General features: G+C 39.1%; 1 protein-coding gene across 1 annotated transcript in view; it reads right to left on the bottom strand.

Moving 5' to 3' along the window:
* The window catches only part of tncb (tenascin Cb), a 107,645-nt gene that overhangs the window by 77,949 nt on the left and 10,544 nt on the right, over nucleotides 1-19,152 (bottom strand). Inside the window, exons 3-5 of the mRNA XM_088375883.1 lie at nucleotides 3,640-3,772; nucleotides 3,206-3,358; nucleotides 217-291 (exon numbers count right to left, since the gene is read on the bottom strand). The gene's annotated coding sequence lies outside the window, so the exon portion shown is untranslated. The remainder of the gene's footprint in view (nucleotides 1-216; nucleotides 292-3,205; nucleotides 3,359-3,639; nucleotides 3,773-19,152) is intronic.

The following is a 19,152-nucleotide window of genomic DNA, read 5'->3' as shown; positions in this document are numbered from 1 at the left end:
TATTGTTGATTGGATAGTTGTAACATAGCAACGCAAATAGGAATATACAGATGTTTCTGTTGTCCTTGGAAACACTGGAGACATTGCGTCGAGATGTGAACCAAATATGAGGTGTGTTCAAAACAGTTCCAGAACTGCTGTAAAATATATTTCAATTCAAAACTACAAACTACAAGTTTTTTCCCTTCCAAGTAATCCTCCTGGTTTCTCACTCACTTTCTCAAGTTCTTGCAGAATCCTCTGATGCTCCCTCCGGTTGGCCGTCAAAAAATCTTCAAATGCCCCTTTGATCTTGGGAAAGAGGGGAAAAGGCACAAGAAGCAAGGTTGGATTAGTAGGGGAATTGTTCCAACACAATGATGTTCTCAGCCAGGAACTGTCAGATGGTCAGGAAATTGTGAGCAGGCGTGTCATGGTGAACCACGGTGTTGTCCTGACACAACACTCGCCTTTCCTAGGACACCGAAATAACCAAAGGCAAAATGTTCGCTTTGTTAAAGTGCTGGTTGATCATCTGCCACACAACGAAAGAAAAACACTTGTTTGTGTTTGATATATGCATTGTGTCCCCAGTTCTGTAACTTTTGAGACACGCTATCATATAGGTGATAACTGATTTCATAGGGATACTAAGACCAGTTTGCTGTAATTTCAAAACAATATTTTCTACTGATCAATTTTCAATTCATATTAACTATTGTTTAAAGTGCCCCCTTGGATATATGTTTTCTAAATAAAATAAAAAAAATCCAGCCCTAACTGGAAGAAGATGATCCCGTCTAAGTATACGAAAAACATTCCACTTTGAGGAAAAGTTAAAAAATTAGAGCTTGTGAAAACTAGGCTGTAACTGTAATAGGCTCACTTCAAAATGTTCATGTTCTACTATAAAAATATGATATGTGCATTATATTACGAAACTAGGCATTTGGTTATATTCAGAGACTCAAGATCTGGTAAATCTAGTAAAGCACTGAAACCACAATGAGATCTTTAATGATTACTGTAGCATATAACATGTATGGGCAAGCCCATGCTATATGTTGCATGTGTAATCACATCATATTCAATCCATACTGAGTGTATAAAGCTCCAGTCTCGATTTCTAATACAGCTGACTGACACGCACTAAGTGGTATGTTGAGCTAAGTGTTCTTGTTGCTAATCTAATGCGTTTGTTTGCATGAATGGTTCAGCCAGTGTCTGTTGATCTAACAGCAAGTCCTCACCTCCACAGCCCCCCTAATCCTGTCCCCAGACAGACTGATGCCAGATCAGCTGACTTCAGGCCGGAGGGACCCCGTCTCAACAAAAAATGGTAATGCTGCCCACTAATCAAAGGATTACAACCAAAACTTACAGCTCTAAAATGCATTTGTGAATGTGTGTCATGCTACATTCCTGCTTTTCCTTTATGTCATGAAGCCTATGTAGTATCTGGCCTCCTTACCAAAAGAGTATACCATAGATATCTGGATATGGTCTCTAACTAAATGTATTGCATTTATTTTGAACACCCAAATAGCGTTGGAATTCACTATTCAGTTGTTACAAGGTCTCATATAACGCCTTGACCTTGCACAAATGATCAGACTCACCAACCCACAATTTAGCTACTGTTCAGTGTATTATACTTCATTATACATCAGTAGAATGATATCCATATTTATCGTCACCATGATCATCTTAAACAGAGCTGCTGATCAAAAAACTCCAAAGAAGGACTTATGGAGGACTTTCCTCAGGGAAGATTTGACATAAAGGTTTTAAGAATCTTTGGTGAGGTTCTTGAAGCTTCTGCAAACACTCCCCTTTAAAATTAATTTAAAAGTGAGGGTACAAATGAAAAAAGTATTATCCTTAATCTCACATCACATCATTGTGAATTGGTTCTAAACTCACAGTGTTTGAACACGGTCGCATTCCGCTGATGCTCAAGCATCGTCAAAACACAAACACACAAAGCGCTCTCTACCATAAGCTCAATTTCACCTTCTGACCTTTGGTATTTACAGGTACTCAATGGAAACGTAGCAATGCCGAGACTGTTGGCTCAAGAAAAACGATTGCGTGATCAGAATAAAATTATGTCTGGCGCCACCACGTTGCTTGAAATCAATCCATTACCACGACACTTCATCTAGTCACAATGTGTTTTTCCTATTGCTATTTCGATCATTCGCCGATATTTCCAAGCACTTGAAATCTAAATCGTAAAGGTTGCACATTTGCTCTTTCTACTTTTCAGTTGTATAAACTTGACATGGAACACTTTAATATCTATTGTTTTTTCCACTGAGTTTCGAAATAGGTCAAATCCAAAGTGGTTTTTCACACATTGCGTGGGATTCACCGCCACTCCTGTGCATGCTCAGAATCTCTATCAGGTACTCTTCAAAGGTGCCCGCCCCCCACTTTTGCCCCTAGTTCAATATCAGCACAATTCCCTCAACACATCATCCTCCTGCCACCCTCACATTATTGTGCATCATTCATTGTCCTATTACAATCTAGACAGATCTATAATAAGGAGGATCAATGTCTGTTCTGCAAACTCACAAAGCAAGACATTCTGATAGAATGCCGGTTAGAGCTACAAAAATAGTCTGTATCTGTTACAGCTGCTCAGCGCAAGTCAGCCAGAAATAAGGGGGGGCAGGGAAGCTTTGATTACACTACAAAGTCTTTTATAAATGCACTTGGGTCAATACAAGGCAAACTTGGATCGATGGTGCGCCTGAATCAACAGCCTTGAGGGTTTGTCAACTTGATGAGATTCAGAGGAAAGTGGGTTGATGAGTAAACATGACAGCATCAATATTACATGAGATTGAGCAGCCAACAGTTTCTTTCTTTAATGTCTGTGAGAGATCTGGGTCGAATCCTCTTAATACTCCGCATGCATGAAAAACTCTTATTTTCACGGATTATGCTACATTAAAATGAAACATTTAAAGTGTCAAGCACAAATGAGACAAATTATTCTAGGAAAGAAAAGCAAAGCAAACGTATTGTGTATTTCTGGTAGAAATAACCACCCTCTATCTCTGGCAAATAGTATTATCAACTGTATTATCAAATTGCATTACCAAATTATAAAACGAAACAATTTCTGATTTATATGTCACAAATGAGCAGTTCTTAATAAAACACTCCAAATGATTGACCCCACTGGATCCCAAAAGTGAAGCAAGAAGATGTCTACCTTGTTTATTGGGAGTCAGGGCACTCCAGTGCCATAGTCAGTGCTGTAGCTGCAGGGTTCTTGTGTTTCCCCAGAGAACCGAAGCAGATGTCAGCACAGACACCTGCTCTGGCTCAGCCTCCTTCAATGGCCCGGGTGTCGGGGGTCGCTGCCCTGCCCCAAATTATACCCATCCCTCAGCCCCCTCACATGCTATTGTCTTAAGCACTGCAGCGGATTTATGCTCTCATTAATACTTTTCCAAATATTTCTCAGCGGTCGCACGATCAAATCAGTACATGACAATGGGAATTAAAGCTGTTGACTTTTGTGCAAAGATGTTCCTTAAGCATTTTGGTTTAAAACAAATTGTAAATTACTATGATAGCTTTTATAAAAGAAATTGAATTAGTGATAAGCAGGAAAAAAAATCTAAGAAGCTTACAGTCTCTTACCAAGGGACTATACCCAGGCTGGAAGGGGGTGCACGCATGTGGTGGTGGTAGTTGACCATCTGTTTGGGATGTTAACAGTGGGCTCAAATCAACGCCTATATGATTGATTGACAGTTGGGCAATCCAATCTCTGCTGTTGGAGGAGACACAGAGCAAGGATCATCAGCGACGAATCAGGAAGCCTTAACAAGAGCAAATAATGCCAAATGTTGTGTAACTTGCTTGTGGTCTTATGCAGGTTCCTCCTTTAATCAGGCCCTGCTCAGCTAAGGCATGAGGAACGCTGACCTACATTCGTCTTTATCAGAGCGACAGATGTCCCCCGGTGTCTTTGCTGCAGAGTAGTAGTATGTACTGAGTCTTTAATGATTACTGCGGCACGCCATGCGGCTCAAGTATTCACAGCTTCCACAGCAGGAAACTAAATATGTGCTGATGTGCTTTATTAAGCTCAAAAACGATATCTTGCACGGAAACAACTGGGCCACACTTTATAACACGGGTGTCCTCTTACCATTCCAGTATTGACCAATGTACAAACAAGAATCAATTTTGTTTTGAAACATACTGTGTGTGACTTGAATATCAATAAACTTCAGATTCCATGTCAGCTCTCAATGCCATCAGATTATAGAGCAGATGTGCTTTTTTCATGGCAAAGCAAGACTTTGATAAGAAATATGAGGCTATCAGACAATGGGCAATATAATATATATATATTTTGCATTCATTCGATTTTGTTGTTGTGGGCAATTTCCCCCCCAAAATTTATTTGTTTTTACTCCTTTTGTTTGGCGCACCTTTTATCCCTGCGGGCTTTGTTAGCTTGAGCCCTTCTTATTGTTTCGGTCACAGATTTACACACTTCATAAGTTAGCCCACCATGACTGTTTGTTTCCAGCAAAAGTGTTGTCAGTAATTTGGAATTGATTTGGATTTGCGGCGCTGCATGCAGCCAAGTTTGTTTAAAGCACATTGCAACGAAAGGCAGGAGCACGATGAATTTAATACAGTTTCTAAAACTTAGGCATCCAGCCATGCTTTCCTAGGAGAATAAGACTGCAATGCAACAATCAACAAACTCCCGCTAGAAAACAGCTTACTATAGAGGAATCATATACAGTGGAGAAAACTTGGTTTCTCCACTTGCTGAAGACGGCAATACCTACTATGTGTTACCGAGCCGCAAGTATGGTGCAGAAGTTGCCTTACACCGTTTGTACAACAGTACTTGTGATCAAATCAGCAGAACGTTGGAGGGGGTGACAAGCACAGACCTCAGAGAGGTCCTGCACCTCAGCCAAAATATATTTAATTGGTCTGATATTAAGGAAAACAAGAAATATTATCTGTTCAAACACAATTTGAAAAACATCTTAAGTTTGCAGTTAATCAATCTCATACAATGAGCTATGCTAAGTTTCTGATTCCAGATGTATTTGATTCAACGTAGTTTTAATTCTAAGACACATCATCTTCCATCATTGTAATTTCACTTTCACATGAAAAGGGAATGGTAATTTCAAGTTTAAAAAGCTGCTTTTAAAATGGAATTAAAACAAGTGGCATAAATGTATCTATTGCACTGTTGTAAGTCGAAACGTCTGCTGCTTTGGGGTGGGTGTGCTTTTGTTGTCTTTCACTAACCTTTGTGACTCAGTCAGTGGATCATGGTTAACCTTGTAGCCCTTTTATTTCGACATGACAAATGGTTGAAAGTGTGTCATTCATCTTAACAATGCAACAGGGATCTGTCTGTCCAAAGGCCTTTCTAATATGTAGGTGTCCGAGGGAAGGGGATACCGTTGATCATGTTACACACCCGTGTGGCTGTTCTTCTCCATAATGGCTAGGTCAGATTTCAGTGTGCAGCACACAAGCCAAATCAGTTAATGAACAGTCATCTGTCATTTAAGACTTGTTCAATGTTGTTTTTATTGTGGGTGTCCAATTGCCTTTTGTATTTGCAGTGTTTAATTTCAACTCATACTCACCACAAATTCATACTCATTGGGATTATAATAGTTAATTTTATTTCGTTTTGACTTCAAGATTAATAAACCCAAGAAATCATCTCATCACAATCTCCAGTCGTACTTACAGTTTAAATTCTGACACTATCTCGCATTAAAACATTTCTTTATTTTTTGGTAGCATTATTGGTGTAATTAAAACAATCATCAATGTAACATGCTTTTGTAGCACAATCAATGTTCTGGCCACAAGTTTTTAACATTTGTAATTCTTATTTTCAATCTATTGTACTTTATAATGCTAATATGTTTAATGATACCGATTTCAAAACATTTAGTACAGATAACAATATCTGTTCATATTATTTACAGCTACAGTATTTCTTACTGCATATACAATGGCTAAAGCACCTGTCTTTTCAGTTAAACAAACGTATTTAATGTTTAAAGTTGTCTCAAGTCATTGATGGTCAAATAGAATCCCTTCATTTTTGGGAAGAATCTAACGTGAATCACACCCTGAACCAAACATAATCAGGAGCACCCAAGCTGTTCAACAGCAATAGGTCCAGATGCTGGGGTCTTCTATGTTAAGGGATCGTGCCAATGCCATTGGCAACAGTAACCTGCCCTCGTTTGGTGGCACAACTAATGCTTGAAGGGACACACAACTTTTGGAGCAACATATGCTGCCTTCATGCATATCTCAGCAAAATAATACTAAACCACATTCTGGACACATAATAAAAGGTACAGCCGAGATGGACAATGAAGGATTTGCTTTCCCGATGTCCTGATTGATGTCGCTATAATGGACCTGATGTTATAATACACATCATACAATTTGTCTCCAATGATGAATGGGATTTAATTACACCAACAACACTATTTCATTTGCTGTCTTTTATTTGCTGTAAAAAAGCAACAACATTGCAAAGCAACTACGAGTTTAAAAAAAAAAAAGTTGCATGAGGTCAGCTATTTAAAGAACAGCCCTATTAACACTTTCCAATTAATATCGCAAAATCACCGTCCCTAATTTTCACTGATTCACTGATGTCTGACTGTTCATGAAAAATCAATTGACTTTAGAGTTAAATTTTGGGACTTGAGTCATAGCAGTGTGTTCATGTTCATTAACTTCAATTCTTAATGACTGGAGTAGTAATATATGTATTGCAAATTAGTGAATCACTTTTACAATTTCATACTGCATCCGCTGTGAGACAGCAACTAAAACTGTATTCGTCTTATCAACAAGCTCCACCTACTGCAAACTTCAATAAGTCGTTCATCTACATTTTGTTAGCTTGGGGACTTAAAACAGTCCATGCAAAAACGGAAAATTTGATCACATGGCGCAGTCATGGCATAATTGAATGTTAACACTGCAAATAATTCGTCCCCAAAACATCTGTTATATGTATATATGATATACTGTGCAATGCATTTTCTAGGCTGTGTAGGTTTGAGAAGGCAAAGCTATTACGCAATGGCTTTGTTGATGGGTTTATGAGCCTCTTGCGTATCCATGCAGGATATTTGCTGCAGACAGGAAAATATTGGTTAAATATGTCACTCATCATTTTGAAACAACCATGAAAGGTCAATGTTATTTCTGGCGAATTTAAGCTTTTTGTGCATTCAGATGTTTGCATTGTCTAACATTTTGAGACCTTGTTCACTTAGATTTGCAAGGGAAAGTTTTGATGAATTAAAAGTAAAATCTAAAACAGTAGAGTCCTGCTGGCCAAACAAATGCGTATGGAGAAGTTATATTTCTGGTTCAGTAGTCCTACAGAATGCACTCTATGAATATGTTTTTCTCCTGAGAATTGTACTAATGAAACCTGTTTTTAAAACCTTAATGTGCAGCATAAGGGTGGTTTGTTTTGGAGCTGAACAATCAACCGCGATAAAAGCCTTACTTTCCTCGCTTCGGGGTGAGTACAAAATCAGTACGTATTTGAATAGATATTTTTGGGGTAGGAAAAAGAAAGGCTGTCTTTTAAGTATCATAAGAAGGAATCTTGCAGTGCTGACTAAAGAATGTCACATTTTTCTACAAATATGAGATTGATATTGTGGGATATACTAGAAACCCTATTAAAATTACATTTGTTCTTGTCATATAGCTTGCCAGATCTGATAGGAGAGCACAAGTTAATAAATGTAATGGTTTTTAGATTGCCTTCCATGAGAAGGCTTAATACTGGGAAGAAAGCAATGGAATTTTCTGTTTCATTGAAATAAGCAAATAACAACAAATTATGTGTGACAGATGCACAGCGGAGTGTCATTTCAAAAGCCTATTAAAATATATGAGGAACAAAAGATTCGGTGAGATATTTTCCCAGTTGCCCTATGGGGGGTTTTAAAGTAATGGATGGAGGAGCTGCTCAAATTTCAATTATGATTGTTTTTACCCTTGATTGGCACATGTGACTGTTGAACTGACATTACTATGATGCACTTCACTTGCAGTTAGAGCAGTGGTTCTTAACCTTGTTGGAGGTACCGAACCCCACCAGTTTCTTATGTGCATTCACCGAACCCCTCTTTAGTGAAAAATAAAATTATTTTTTGGAAATTCAAGACATCGATGTTTTTTACTGGTGCACAAAATAAGCCGTGCATGAACATCCCCTTGTTCAAATAACAAAATCAACACAATGCATGAACTCACAACAAATTACATACTGGCAAATCAGAATTTACACAATAAATCAGGTTTGTTCGGACCTCCTCAGTGGAGGCTCTGCCGAACCCCTGAGACCGACTCACCGAACCCCTAGGGTTCGATCGAACCCAGGTTAAGAACCACTGATTTAGAGTTATTGTTTTATTTGTGTGAAAATTATGCTAGAAAGTCCGGCAGCATTAAGTCCATTGTCAAAAACATTGGATAAAAAATGAGAAAAAAGGAACCCTAACTTTAAAGAGTTTGTCTATTAGTGCTTTTAAAACACAACTGATTGCTAATAACCAACAATTAATTTGATTATCAATCAATAGAATAGAATAGAATAGAATAGAATAGAATAGAATAGAATAGAATAGAATAGGCATTGGTCCCCAATCATGCTGCATTTTGTAGCCGTTTAGATCAAACGTCCTAATTTACGCATTAATACATGTAATAAAGTATACTTTGGATAGAATTCATCTGGGTGCCAACACACATACCACTCAAAATAGAAAAGGGACATTTGTAGTGTGTGGGGGTTGATCCATTCATTAACATTGCAAACGGATATGAATACAGTCTAATTATAGTCCAATTCCTTTTAAAGCAAATTTAGGTTACTGGGACACGGGAAACTGTCTTGTCTTTTAGTGAAGTCTCTTGGCGTTTGTCTGTTTAACATGAAAGTGATGGAATCTGGGGCTTTAGCAAAGAGCATAATTTATTTTACCCCTTTTTAAGGGACTCCTGTCTTTCCAAAATTGATATTTGCGTGCACAAATATGACAAGAACTATAAAAAGATTTGAAAGTAAATTGTTAGGTAGGTGTGCAGAATACATTTCAGTGTCGATGGAGGGATGGCCAAAGCAAAGTACAATATTGAGTGCCACTATAAGCAAAATAAATTGGAAAAAGGAAATCTGTGAGGGATTACTTTCCTCCATTTAGGCTTTCAACCAGGAAAATGATGCTTGATGGATTGCCATCTTTACTTCCTGATACATTGTCTTCTGTAATTTATCTTGGTGACATCCATGTATGATGTCTGCACCATCCGAGTCACACAGTAGGTTTCCAACCACAGCCGTGGCTTGCATTTCACAGTCAGTCATAAATTTCCACTAAAGACCAACATGTTATTCATGCCACTCCCTTACATTCGACTATTACTTGTTCCTACTTCATGGAAACAGCTTCAAGCAGTCCCAAAACGTCAGGCAATAGTTTGGTCCCTGAAACTATTTTTCAAAGGATGACTCTCTGCAACCATTTGATACACTGTACGGTAATCCTACCTGTTTTGACTGTTTATGCCTCAAATGTGTTAATTGTTTATGTCTCTGGGCTGTTGCACAAAATGACTACGTCATTGACGATTGAAGGGTGCGTATTGTGCTTTTTTTTTTCTTCACATAAAAAGGACTAGAAATAGAGTGCTGAGCCTAAGTTACTTGTTCCCAAGGAGCCCAAAGTTTGAAGACAAAAAGCCAGCTACCATAATGATGAATTAAAAGCATTATCTGCATTATTACTCAAGGAGGCAGCCACAAAATTAGACTTCTCGATTAGTGAAGTGCATCTATTCACAGCAAACACAGTAGGAAACCTGACCCCAAGATAACTTCTCTGAATGAATTTGTGGGTTACGCAAAGCTATATGATGATGCTGATAATGCTATTGGCTAATGCTAATATTACTAATATCTGTCCAAAGCCTGGAATTTTATTTTCCTTTTAACTTTTGATATGAAATAGCTTCCCTGTTGGCATGCTGCATACAACAAGGAGGAAAATAAATTAGATGCATTTTTACACACATCACATTCAATCAAGTGGTTCCCACTCTTTCCCATTCATTATGATGAGTTTTGGCAATGCTACAAAAGGACGAAGGAATCTTCACTCAGAAAACCTGAGTAGCATCTGCAAAAAGAACCTAGCCATTATTCAAGGTTGTCTGTCTGTCTGTGTGTGTGCCGTGTGACTGATTAGCAACCAGTCCAGGCTGGACTTGAATTCAAGTGGAATAGGATTCAGTTTCTCACAAACCAGCATAGAAAATAGATGGATGGACTGACGTTTCACCAGCTCTGTTACTATCATAGGTAAGAGCAGGGGTCCTGGAGTTCCACAGAGTTTCATTCCTATGATGTAATGTGAATTTGTCTAAACTGTTCTGTTCTTGGTTCTATGCCTGTTTGTGTGTTTTGTTTTTCCGTTTCCTTCGTGAATGTTGATGGATGGAGCCGTTTGCTTCCCACCTGACGTCAAGGTCAGTCAGCGAGGTTTATAGCACAGCAGTGGTGGAAAGGAGATTTCAAATATTTTTTTTCTTTGCTTACCTCCAATGTCACGTCGGAAGCTTTCATTGTTGTGTTATTATTGTTTTTGTGTATCCTCAAATATTTTTTTCAGTTTTTGCTCTCTTTGTGTTCACTCTAAGTACACTACGACTTCCATTGTTAGCATTATGATCGCTATGTGTCCGATTCCGTGTTTAGATTTTTGGTAGTTATGTTTTATTGTCGGCACGGTGGCGCACTGTCCGTGACTTGAGTTGACTTACTATAATAAATAATAATAATAATAATAATAATAATATGAGGCGGCACGGTGTGGCACTGGTTAGCACGTCCACCTCACAGGTAAGAGGGTTCGATTCCGGCCCTCCCTGTGTGGAGTTTGCATGTTCTCCCCGTGCCTGCGTGGGTTTTCTCCAGGCACTCAGGTTTCCTCCCACAGTCAAGTCAATTAATATCAATGTGTCATTTTATTCATGTGTAAACTTGATGTAGAACTACAACAATTATTTTTGTTCAGTAATACAAAATAAACGAACGCAAAGCGATACACCTTTCAGACAGAATAGTAATGACTACTATTCTGTCTGGAAATTGCATCGCTTTGCCTCTCTACCTTTCCAGATGCTAAATGTATAGCGAGGGTTATGCATTGTAATGTTTTTACATTTTCTATATTTACAACAGCAGTTAACGTGCATTTACACTTACTTTATCAACTGTGTCAGTGAATTAAATTTTTCTTCAAATATACGTTTCCATCATGGCCTCCCAGCATGGTGGGTCTGGGTTCAAATTTTGGCGCAGACCTTGCTGTGTGGTCTGCATGCTTTCTCCATGCATAGGAGCGTTTATTTTGGATCCTTCTGCTTTGTTCCTTGCATGTTCCATTCATTGAAGACTCTAAATAGTCCATCGGTGTCAAACGTTTTTAGTCCATATGTGACCTGCAATTGAGTGGTGACCAATCCAAGATGTGCACTTCCATTTGCCCAAAATTTGCTAGGATGGGCATTAGGAAATGAATTAATAAACAAACAAACAAACAAACAAACAAACAAACAAACTATTTTTATTTGGCTATTACTTTATTAAATGAAAATGCTTTATATGCATCTGAAACCCTGTTAATGTAGAATCTGTCATATTGAGTTGTGTTGTGCTATATTAGCGTGCCAAATCGCTAATGATATATTGCCCACTTTTTTCTGTTTGATATTGTGCTTTGTAGCATAAGAGATTGGTCTTTCAATTGGCTCTTTATTGTTTTTTGTTTTTTTTTATCAATGGGTGGTTTTTTATTTCTCTTTTTTTCTCATTTTCTAGTGTTACCATCTCCTCATTGAGTTATAGTCAACCTAGTAACCCGAGAATGTCGTGGTCCCCAGGGTCTCAGTACTCCTTCCTTAAGCTTTCCATTCCGGTTCTAAGGGGGGAGTGTTCCTTTTTTAAATGAGAAAACCATCTGACTGAGAGACATTAATTCTGATATGTAGACTGTTGGACAGGACAATTCTCATTTCATGTGGCCAACACAGTGTAGTGTGTAAGATGCTCAACGGCAATGTAAACTGACCGAATTAGCACTTAAATTATTATTTGCTCCCCTTTAAGATTTATATTTCAGCTTCCTTTCCCCAAATCTTTACCAAGGCTTTAATTAATTAATTAATTAATTAATTAATTAATTAATTAATTAATTACCCTGTCAATTTTAGAAATTATTGTATAAAATGAAAACAAAAACAATTCACAAGACATTGCAAATAGAGGTAAATTTTATCTTGTTTTTTATTACAGCCTGCAATAAGGTTTTCTCATCTTAGACAGTGACTTGAGTAGTGACACAATGGTTGTTTACAGTTGTTGAATTGGTTGATGCGTTTATGGACAATAGGACAATACCTTGGGAAAGTGTTTTTAATTCCATTGCTTCAGGATAGCTGTCTATCCTCAGATCATACACCCTTTTTAAGAAGTATTGAAACAATATTGCCAACTCCTTTAGGTTTGATACACACATTTAAATTTGTTGTGTTATATTTGTTATGGCATCAAAAGATCAAAATGAGTCAAGCGATAAACATTCCCGTTTGTATCCGATAACACTGTCACGGACGTTGCAGGGCGATCATGTGCAACCCGAACTACTTTATTTAAGGAAAAGGGAAGTGGGGGACTGGAACGAAGGAAAAAATGGCAGCCAAGACGTAGAGCAGAGACGTGGTCAGGGACAGGTGGGGTGTCAGGCCAGGCAGTGTATGGGAATGGTCGGGCAGCAGGGGCAGGGGCAGGGCCCTGTCCAAGTTACTGGAGGAGCGAACACATGACGAACACGATACTATTATCCATCCATCCATCCATCCATCCATCCATCCATCCATCCATCCATCCATCCATCCATCCATCCATCCATCCATCCATACATACATACATACATACATCCATCCATACATACATACATCCATACATCTATCCATACATTTCCTGTACCGCTTGTCCCCACAAGGTGGCCAGCTGGAGCCTATCCCAGCCATCATCGGGCAGTAGGCGGGGGACACCCTGAACTGGTTGCCAGCCAATCGCAGGTCACACAGAGACAAACAACCAGCTGTAACACACCTACGGGCAATTTGGAGTGCTCAATTGGCCTACCAAGCATGTTTATGGGATGTGAGAGGAAACCGAAGTGCCCGGAGAAAACCCATGTAAGCATGGGGGGAACATGCAAACTCCACACAGGAATCAAACCCGCACCTTCTGAACTGTGAGGCGGACGTGCTAACCAGTGCGCCGAGGTGCTAACCAGTATGCCACCGTGCCACCCGATACTATTATGCATATTATATTTAAAGGTACGGCTTCATGAGGATTTCATTCGTTAAAGTCCTCTTAAAGTGAAAATAAATTGTTGAATGGTGTTGCTGCCAGATGGGCCTATTTTAAAAAAATCATTACACAAATGTGGCTTCAAAATTGTGAAAAGCTTTTTTTGTAGTGGACCACCACCACCACCACCATTTTCTGTTGTAAATGCTTTGCTTGGGCTAAGTTGTATTCAGATATAAATACCTGGCAGTAGTGTTGGACTTCTCATGTCAGACGCAAAGTTTTCAGTCAGGACTGGGTGTTCCAATACATTTGGAGCGCAACATACATCTACCTTTATCTGTACCATTTATCTATTCCACCTCTCTCGGTGTCCGTATTATTACTACATAATACAACCGTGTCCCATAGTTACCGTGATGGTAAATTGACCCCAATATTTTTCTCCACAATGAACAAATGAAGGCATTTTCTCATCATTTTGTATCAAAGTCATTATAAATTACTCGATATCCACATTTGCAGATCCAGTATCCAAGCTCTCAAATGTCTGAAGCATGACATTTAATCCATCAGGTTTTAAGATTTGAAAGCTTTTGTCTTTCAACTAAGCTTTTATTTAGCATTCTGATACTCTGTTGAAGGATTAACATAAACCGATTACTGACTTGTCCTGGATCTCCGAGTGAGGTTTTTAATTTACACAAGGCTAAGTTTGTAATTAATACGCCTTGCATTTCCCTAAGGTTATTGTAATGTTATTAACATGATGGCAATTTAAAGTTAAAGCCCCATCATGCAATTACACTCTAACCAAAGATAGTTTGAATCACTTTACAAATCTATTCTGAATTGCTACTAGGCCTAATTGTTTGATAACCACACACACAAAAATGTTGAGTTCACTAACATTGTTTCTTTATCAAAAGCAAATTGATTCAACTTTGCTAACGGTGAAGTTGTGGTTACCAAGTCAGCCTCAAAGTGGAAAGGCTCTGCCTTCAAATCTCAGCTCAGGCTTTTCCATTGTGGCCGTTGCATGTTTTTCTGAGCTTGCATGTATCTGCTCTAGGCACTTGACCAGTACCATGTACCTTAGCTCTATCCCAAAGTTATTTGCATCTGTAATTTACTAGGGTTTATTTGGGGTTGACTTCGATAATTTTCCCAGACGGAATTGAGACACAGCTGCTATGGCAACATTAGTCCTTAAAGCACGCATATAGTGCTACTTTCATTTTTCTGTAACACTGTGTTGTGAAGCTGCCAATGGATAATCCATCCATCCATCCATCCATCCATCCATCCATCCATCCATCCATCCATCCATCCATCCATCCATCCATCCATCCATCCATCCATCCATCCATCCATTTTCTGAACAGCTAAGTCCCCACGGGGGTCGCGGGCGTGCTGGAGCCTATCCCAGCCGTCATCGGGCAGTAGGCGGTGGACACCCTGAACCGGTTGCCAGCCAATCGCAGGGCATACAGAGACAAACAACCATTTGCACTCGCACTCACACCTAGGGACAATTTGGAGTCTTCAATCGGCCTACCAAGCATGTTTTTGGGATGTGGGAGGAAACCGGAGTGCCCAGAGAAAACCCACGCGGGCCCGGGGAGAACATGCAAACTCCACACAGGGAGGGCTGGAGGTGGAATCGAACCCACACCCTCCTAACTGTGAGGCGAACGTGCTACCCAGTGCGCCACCGAGCCGCCCCAATGGATAATTACAAATAATATTATTCTACTGTAACATTTCTTACAAGTGTCAGTTTTGGTGACTCAATGGCTGCCATCATATAATGTGCTTGCCCACTTTTGACTATTCTTTTTAAATCAATGATTGAACTTGTTTTGGGGAACAACCCAATTCCCATTGACTTGCATAACCCTAACCTCCTGCCCAACACACACACACACACACACACACACACACACACACACACACACGAACAAATGCAAGGTAAAAAGACATGCAGACTTGCAAAAAGCCTGAACATAGAAGGTAGAGATGACTGACATGAGAGAGATCACATCTGTCTAAAAATGTGAAATTCTGCAATTCGATCTCAGCCTTTGAGCTTTAGAATTTTGTGGTTAGCTAGAACATTGTAAAAAAGTCACATGAAGTGATTTACAGAGGTTAATTATGTGATTGGCTTTTTGTTTTTTTGATTGTTGAAGCTTTCTCATCCTCTCACCATAGCGCAACGCCCATGATGAATCACGCGTACGATTTACGCGTTGAACACTCAATGGATGATCATAAAATAAATTGTCAAGCCTCCAGGCAAAAGCCTACCTTTCCTACGACCTGTCAAATGAAATAATCCTCTGTCATCAATGGACTAGTGTAATGGACTGCAATCCTCTGAAGCGTTTCATGAAGTAATATTCGCAGTGATGAGACTATCTTCAAAGAAAGACTCAACACCACAAATCCTCATACTATATTTCACCATCAATCATACTATTCCGATTACTGGAGTGTACTTTTGGAGGGTTTGAGGAGACAATATCGACTACTTCTATTACAGTGTGTGTCAGATTGATTGCAAAAAATGTTTAAATGGTGGCAGCACTGCTGTACAAATGGAGTCAGCTCATCATAATCCTCAGATACCTGGAATCTCATTAGCCATGGGTATGTGCTGAATGAAACATGGGGGTCTGTTAATAACCTGAGTTGTTGCTGTGGTCTGGCGTTAGAGGCTGTTGACTCTGCTTGCATACTGTCTGTCATGCCTGACCCTGTTCCGTCGTCTACTCCAGCCACATGCGTATTTTCTAACAACTATTGTTCTCACTAGCAGCATCAAAACAAACAAACAAACAAACAGGGAGAGTAACACTGAAAGTGCCCCATGAGGTTTTTAAATAATATATGGAGTATATTGTAATATGTATTGTTTAAGTAATATGGAGAATACTGGAGAGCGAAAGTGTGTCATGCAAGATCGTATCCAAGGCATATGATACTGTGGATCATAACATCCTGATTGATAATTTCCACAAAATCGGCTTATCCAAGCATGCACTTACTTGCTTCTTAAATGATTTATTGGTTAGTCCCACTCCCAACCCATACCTAGGACTTCTTGAGAATATTTTCTATGCTCAAATGATTTCATTACTCAGCCTGTCCCTCATGACTTCACACAGCTAGGTAGAAATGCAATTTGTTAAGCTGTTCCATTGGAAGCCCCTGCAAGCTGCATTTAAATTGTCATAACTTGGCATCTTTGTTAAACATCTTACAACTAAAGAAATAAAGAAAAAATAATAAGCATTTATCTGGTTAGACAGAGTTCAATAAAGTAGCAATTGTTCTTCAATATGTCATTCACTATTCCTGGACATGGATGTAAACCATTACTTGCTGTAGCAACTTTGCTTTTTCAAGAACTTTATTTGAAAACAAAAATATTACTATAAAAGAAGGAAGAGGAGTCCAGGATTTACCAAGGGAGAGTGTTAATCCTTTCGGATATCACAGAAAATGTCTGTGTTGAACAAGCCATGCATAGGTTATATATATATGAATTATTATTTTGGTTGAGCATGGCTGGTGAAACCTGAACTTTATAGCAGTCTATCAGTAAACGTTGTGTTTCACTCTCAATATTGTCACGTTTGGGAAGGTGAAAACGTTGATCCCAGAGAAGCTGACGCCACAAAAGTTCAACACTAATTTATTTTGGCAAGAGAGTGTGCCTTACATGCACAAGAAAAGGCACTTGCTAAAAGCACAAGGAACAAAGCAGCAAAATGAGCTTGCAAGATATAAGGACAAAAAGTTCAAACTAAAACCACATGCAAAATGCAAGGAACACACAAACAACTAGAAAGTCAAGAGTAAATATAAAAAACAAAAACAATTCAACAACAACAAAAACTACTAACACAAAAACAAACCCAGACAACTTGACGTGTCAAATGGAAAGGAAGGAATGCAATCACTTTTCAAAAATATATATTCTTCAACCTCGCCTAATTAAGTGCTAATTAAGTTTTTTTTTTCTTTCATTTGTGCGGCCCGCTGTGGCTTGGTCTAAGACGACCTACGGCTCGGTACCAGCTCAGCTGCCCGGTGGTAGGAGATCACTGCTGTGGAAGAATCTTCATCAGCCACTCGCAACAAGGTCTAAGAAAGAACCACTTCCCCGAAAGTGTCTACCAGCTGTGCTTCATTTCATTACATGGATTCTCATGCTGTTTTAAGTTATATTGTAGAGAACTATACTGTGTGATTTGCGCACATGAACTTCCGTTGCAGCCCGGTCATCCTGGAAAGAAGCGACTTCCATTTGTGATCACTTGGTTTCTTCCCTTCCCCCACCGTTTTTTTCTTTGCCCGGATGGTGGAGTGTTTAGACCTTGGGATGTCGTTGATCTTTGTGAACTTTGGGCCTGTGAAGCCCTATGAGACTCTTTTGTGATGCAGGGCTACACAAATAGACTTGACTTGACCTGACACAGCGTCAATCATCAGCCTGCCAAGCAAACCAGCTGTCGGTCAATAACACCTCTTGTCCCTCAGTTTTTTCCTGTGTCCATTGATAGTTTTTCAGTTCCTCCTTTCGTATCACATCCCCATGCAAACCAAATTCCAGAAGCTGATTTTCCAGAAAGTGATGATTACCACTATAACCCTATGATCTACTTTATGATTCGAAATCCAGTTTGGGTTTTGTTTTGCTTAGTTTCTTCCCCTACAGTTTGTTCTGACCTTGTCATCTCTTCATTGTAATCTGCTTTTCTGACCCTTTGCCCTCTGTGTGTTGGTTGATAATCAGTTTGGCCATCTATTTGGGCCAACCTTGTGGTCGCCAGAACAAGCAACCAAGTAATGGTATAATTGTCATTTTGTTTCCCCCGGGTCGTGTCATATCGTCTTTTCACAAACTTGTCATGTATTAGCGAGCATCTTTTATGGTGAAAGTCTGTTCACCTTTTAGGTTAATTCACTTTCTTGTGGCAGCACACTCAGTTCACTTGTCCCAGTTGGGGCTCCAATGAAGCACAAGGTCTCATCTTATGCTTGACGACAGCTCTTGACATTGTTTCTTGACATTGGGAACAGGGCTAATGATTTTATTCCTTTCTAAGATGGAATGCTATACATCCCTATATGTCCCTTAGTAAATATTGGAAAATGGTATTTGAAAATGTTCCCTCCTATTTTAGTTCTCCCACGACCCTTGCAAGGATAAGCAGTTCAGAGAAAGGATGAATGGATTTCAGTCCTCAAATTGCATCAACAAGCATTTAAAATTGCATTTCACAGTTTAAGCTAAAGCAAATATTGCAAATTCTCATTTAACTTTTCATTTAACAATCACCATTAAATGCAGTGCAAAATCCCTGTTTGTGAATTTCATAATCTATTTTCACTTTGCCATATGCGCAGTGCTGAGCCTTGCCAACTTGCCAATTCTGTATCTGCTTTAATAAATGTATGTCTCTTCCATGTGGCCTGCCTCACAGAAGGTCCCTTATATAACAGTGGCAACTCCTTTGATAGATGTCCAACAATTTACCTTCTTTCACAGCTCAGATACGCATTTATGCAATGTATGCCTGTAGCCTATTTATGGAAATGATATAGTGCTGTTACTTCACTTACTCTGTCTTCCAAGTACAATGCTGGGACCTACCGGTAACCTACAATACTCAAAACTGGTTTTATTTCAAAGCTTCAAATTGAAATGTATT

Source organism: Syngnathus floridae, chromosome 5 (genome assembly GCF_059516105.1).
Source record: "Syngnathus floridae isolate MCC-2025c chromosome 5, RoL_Sflo_1.0, whole genome shotgun sequence".
Classification (NCBI taxonomy): domain Eukaryota; kingdom Metazoa; phylum Chordata; class Actinopteri; order Syngnathiformes; family Syngnathidae; genus Syngnathus; species Syngnathus floridae.
This window is presented reverse-complemented; position numbering and strand designations above follow the sequence as displayed.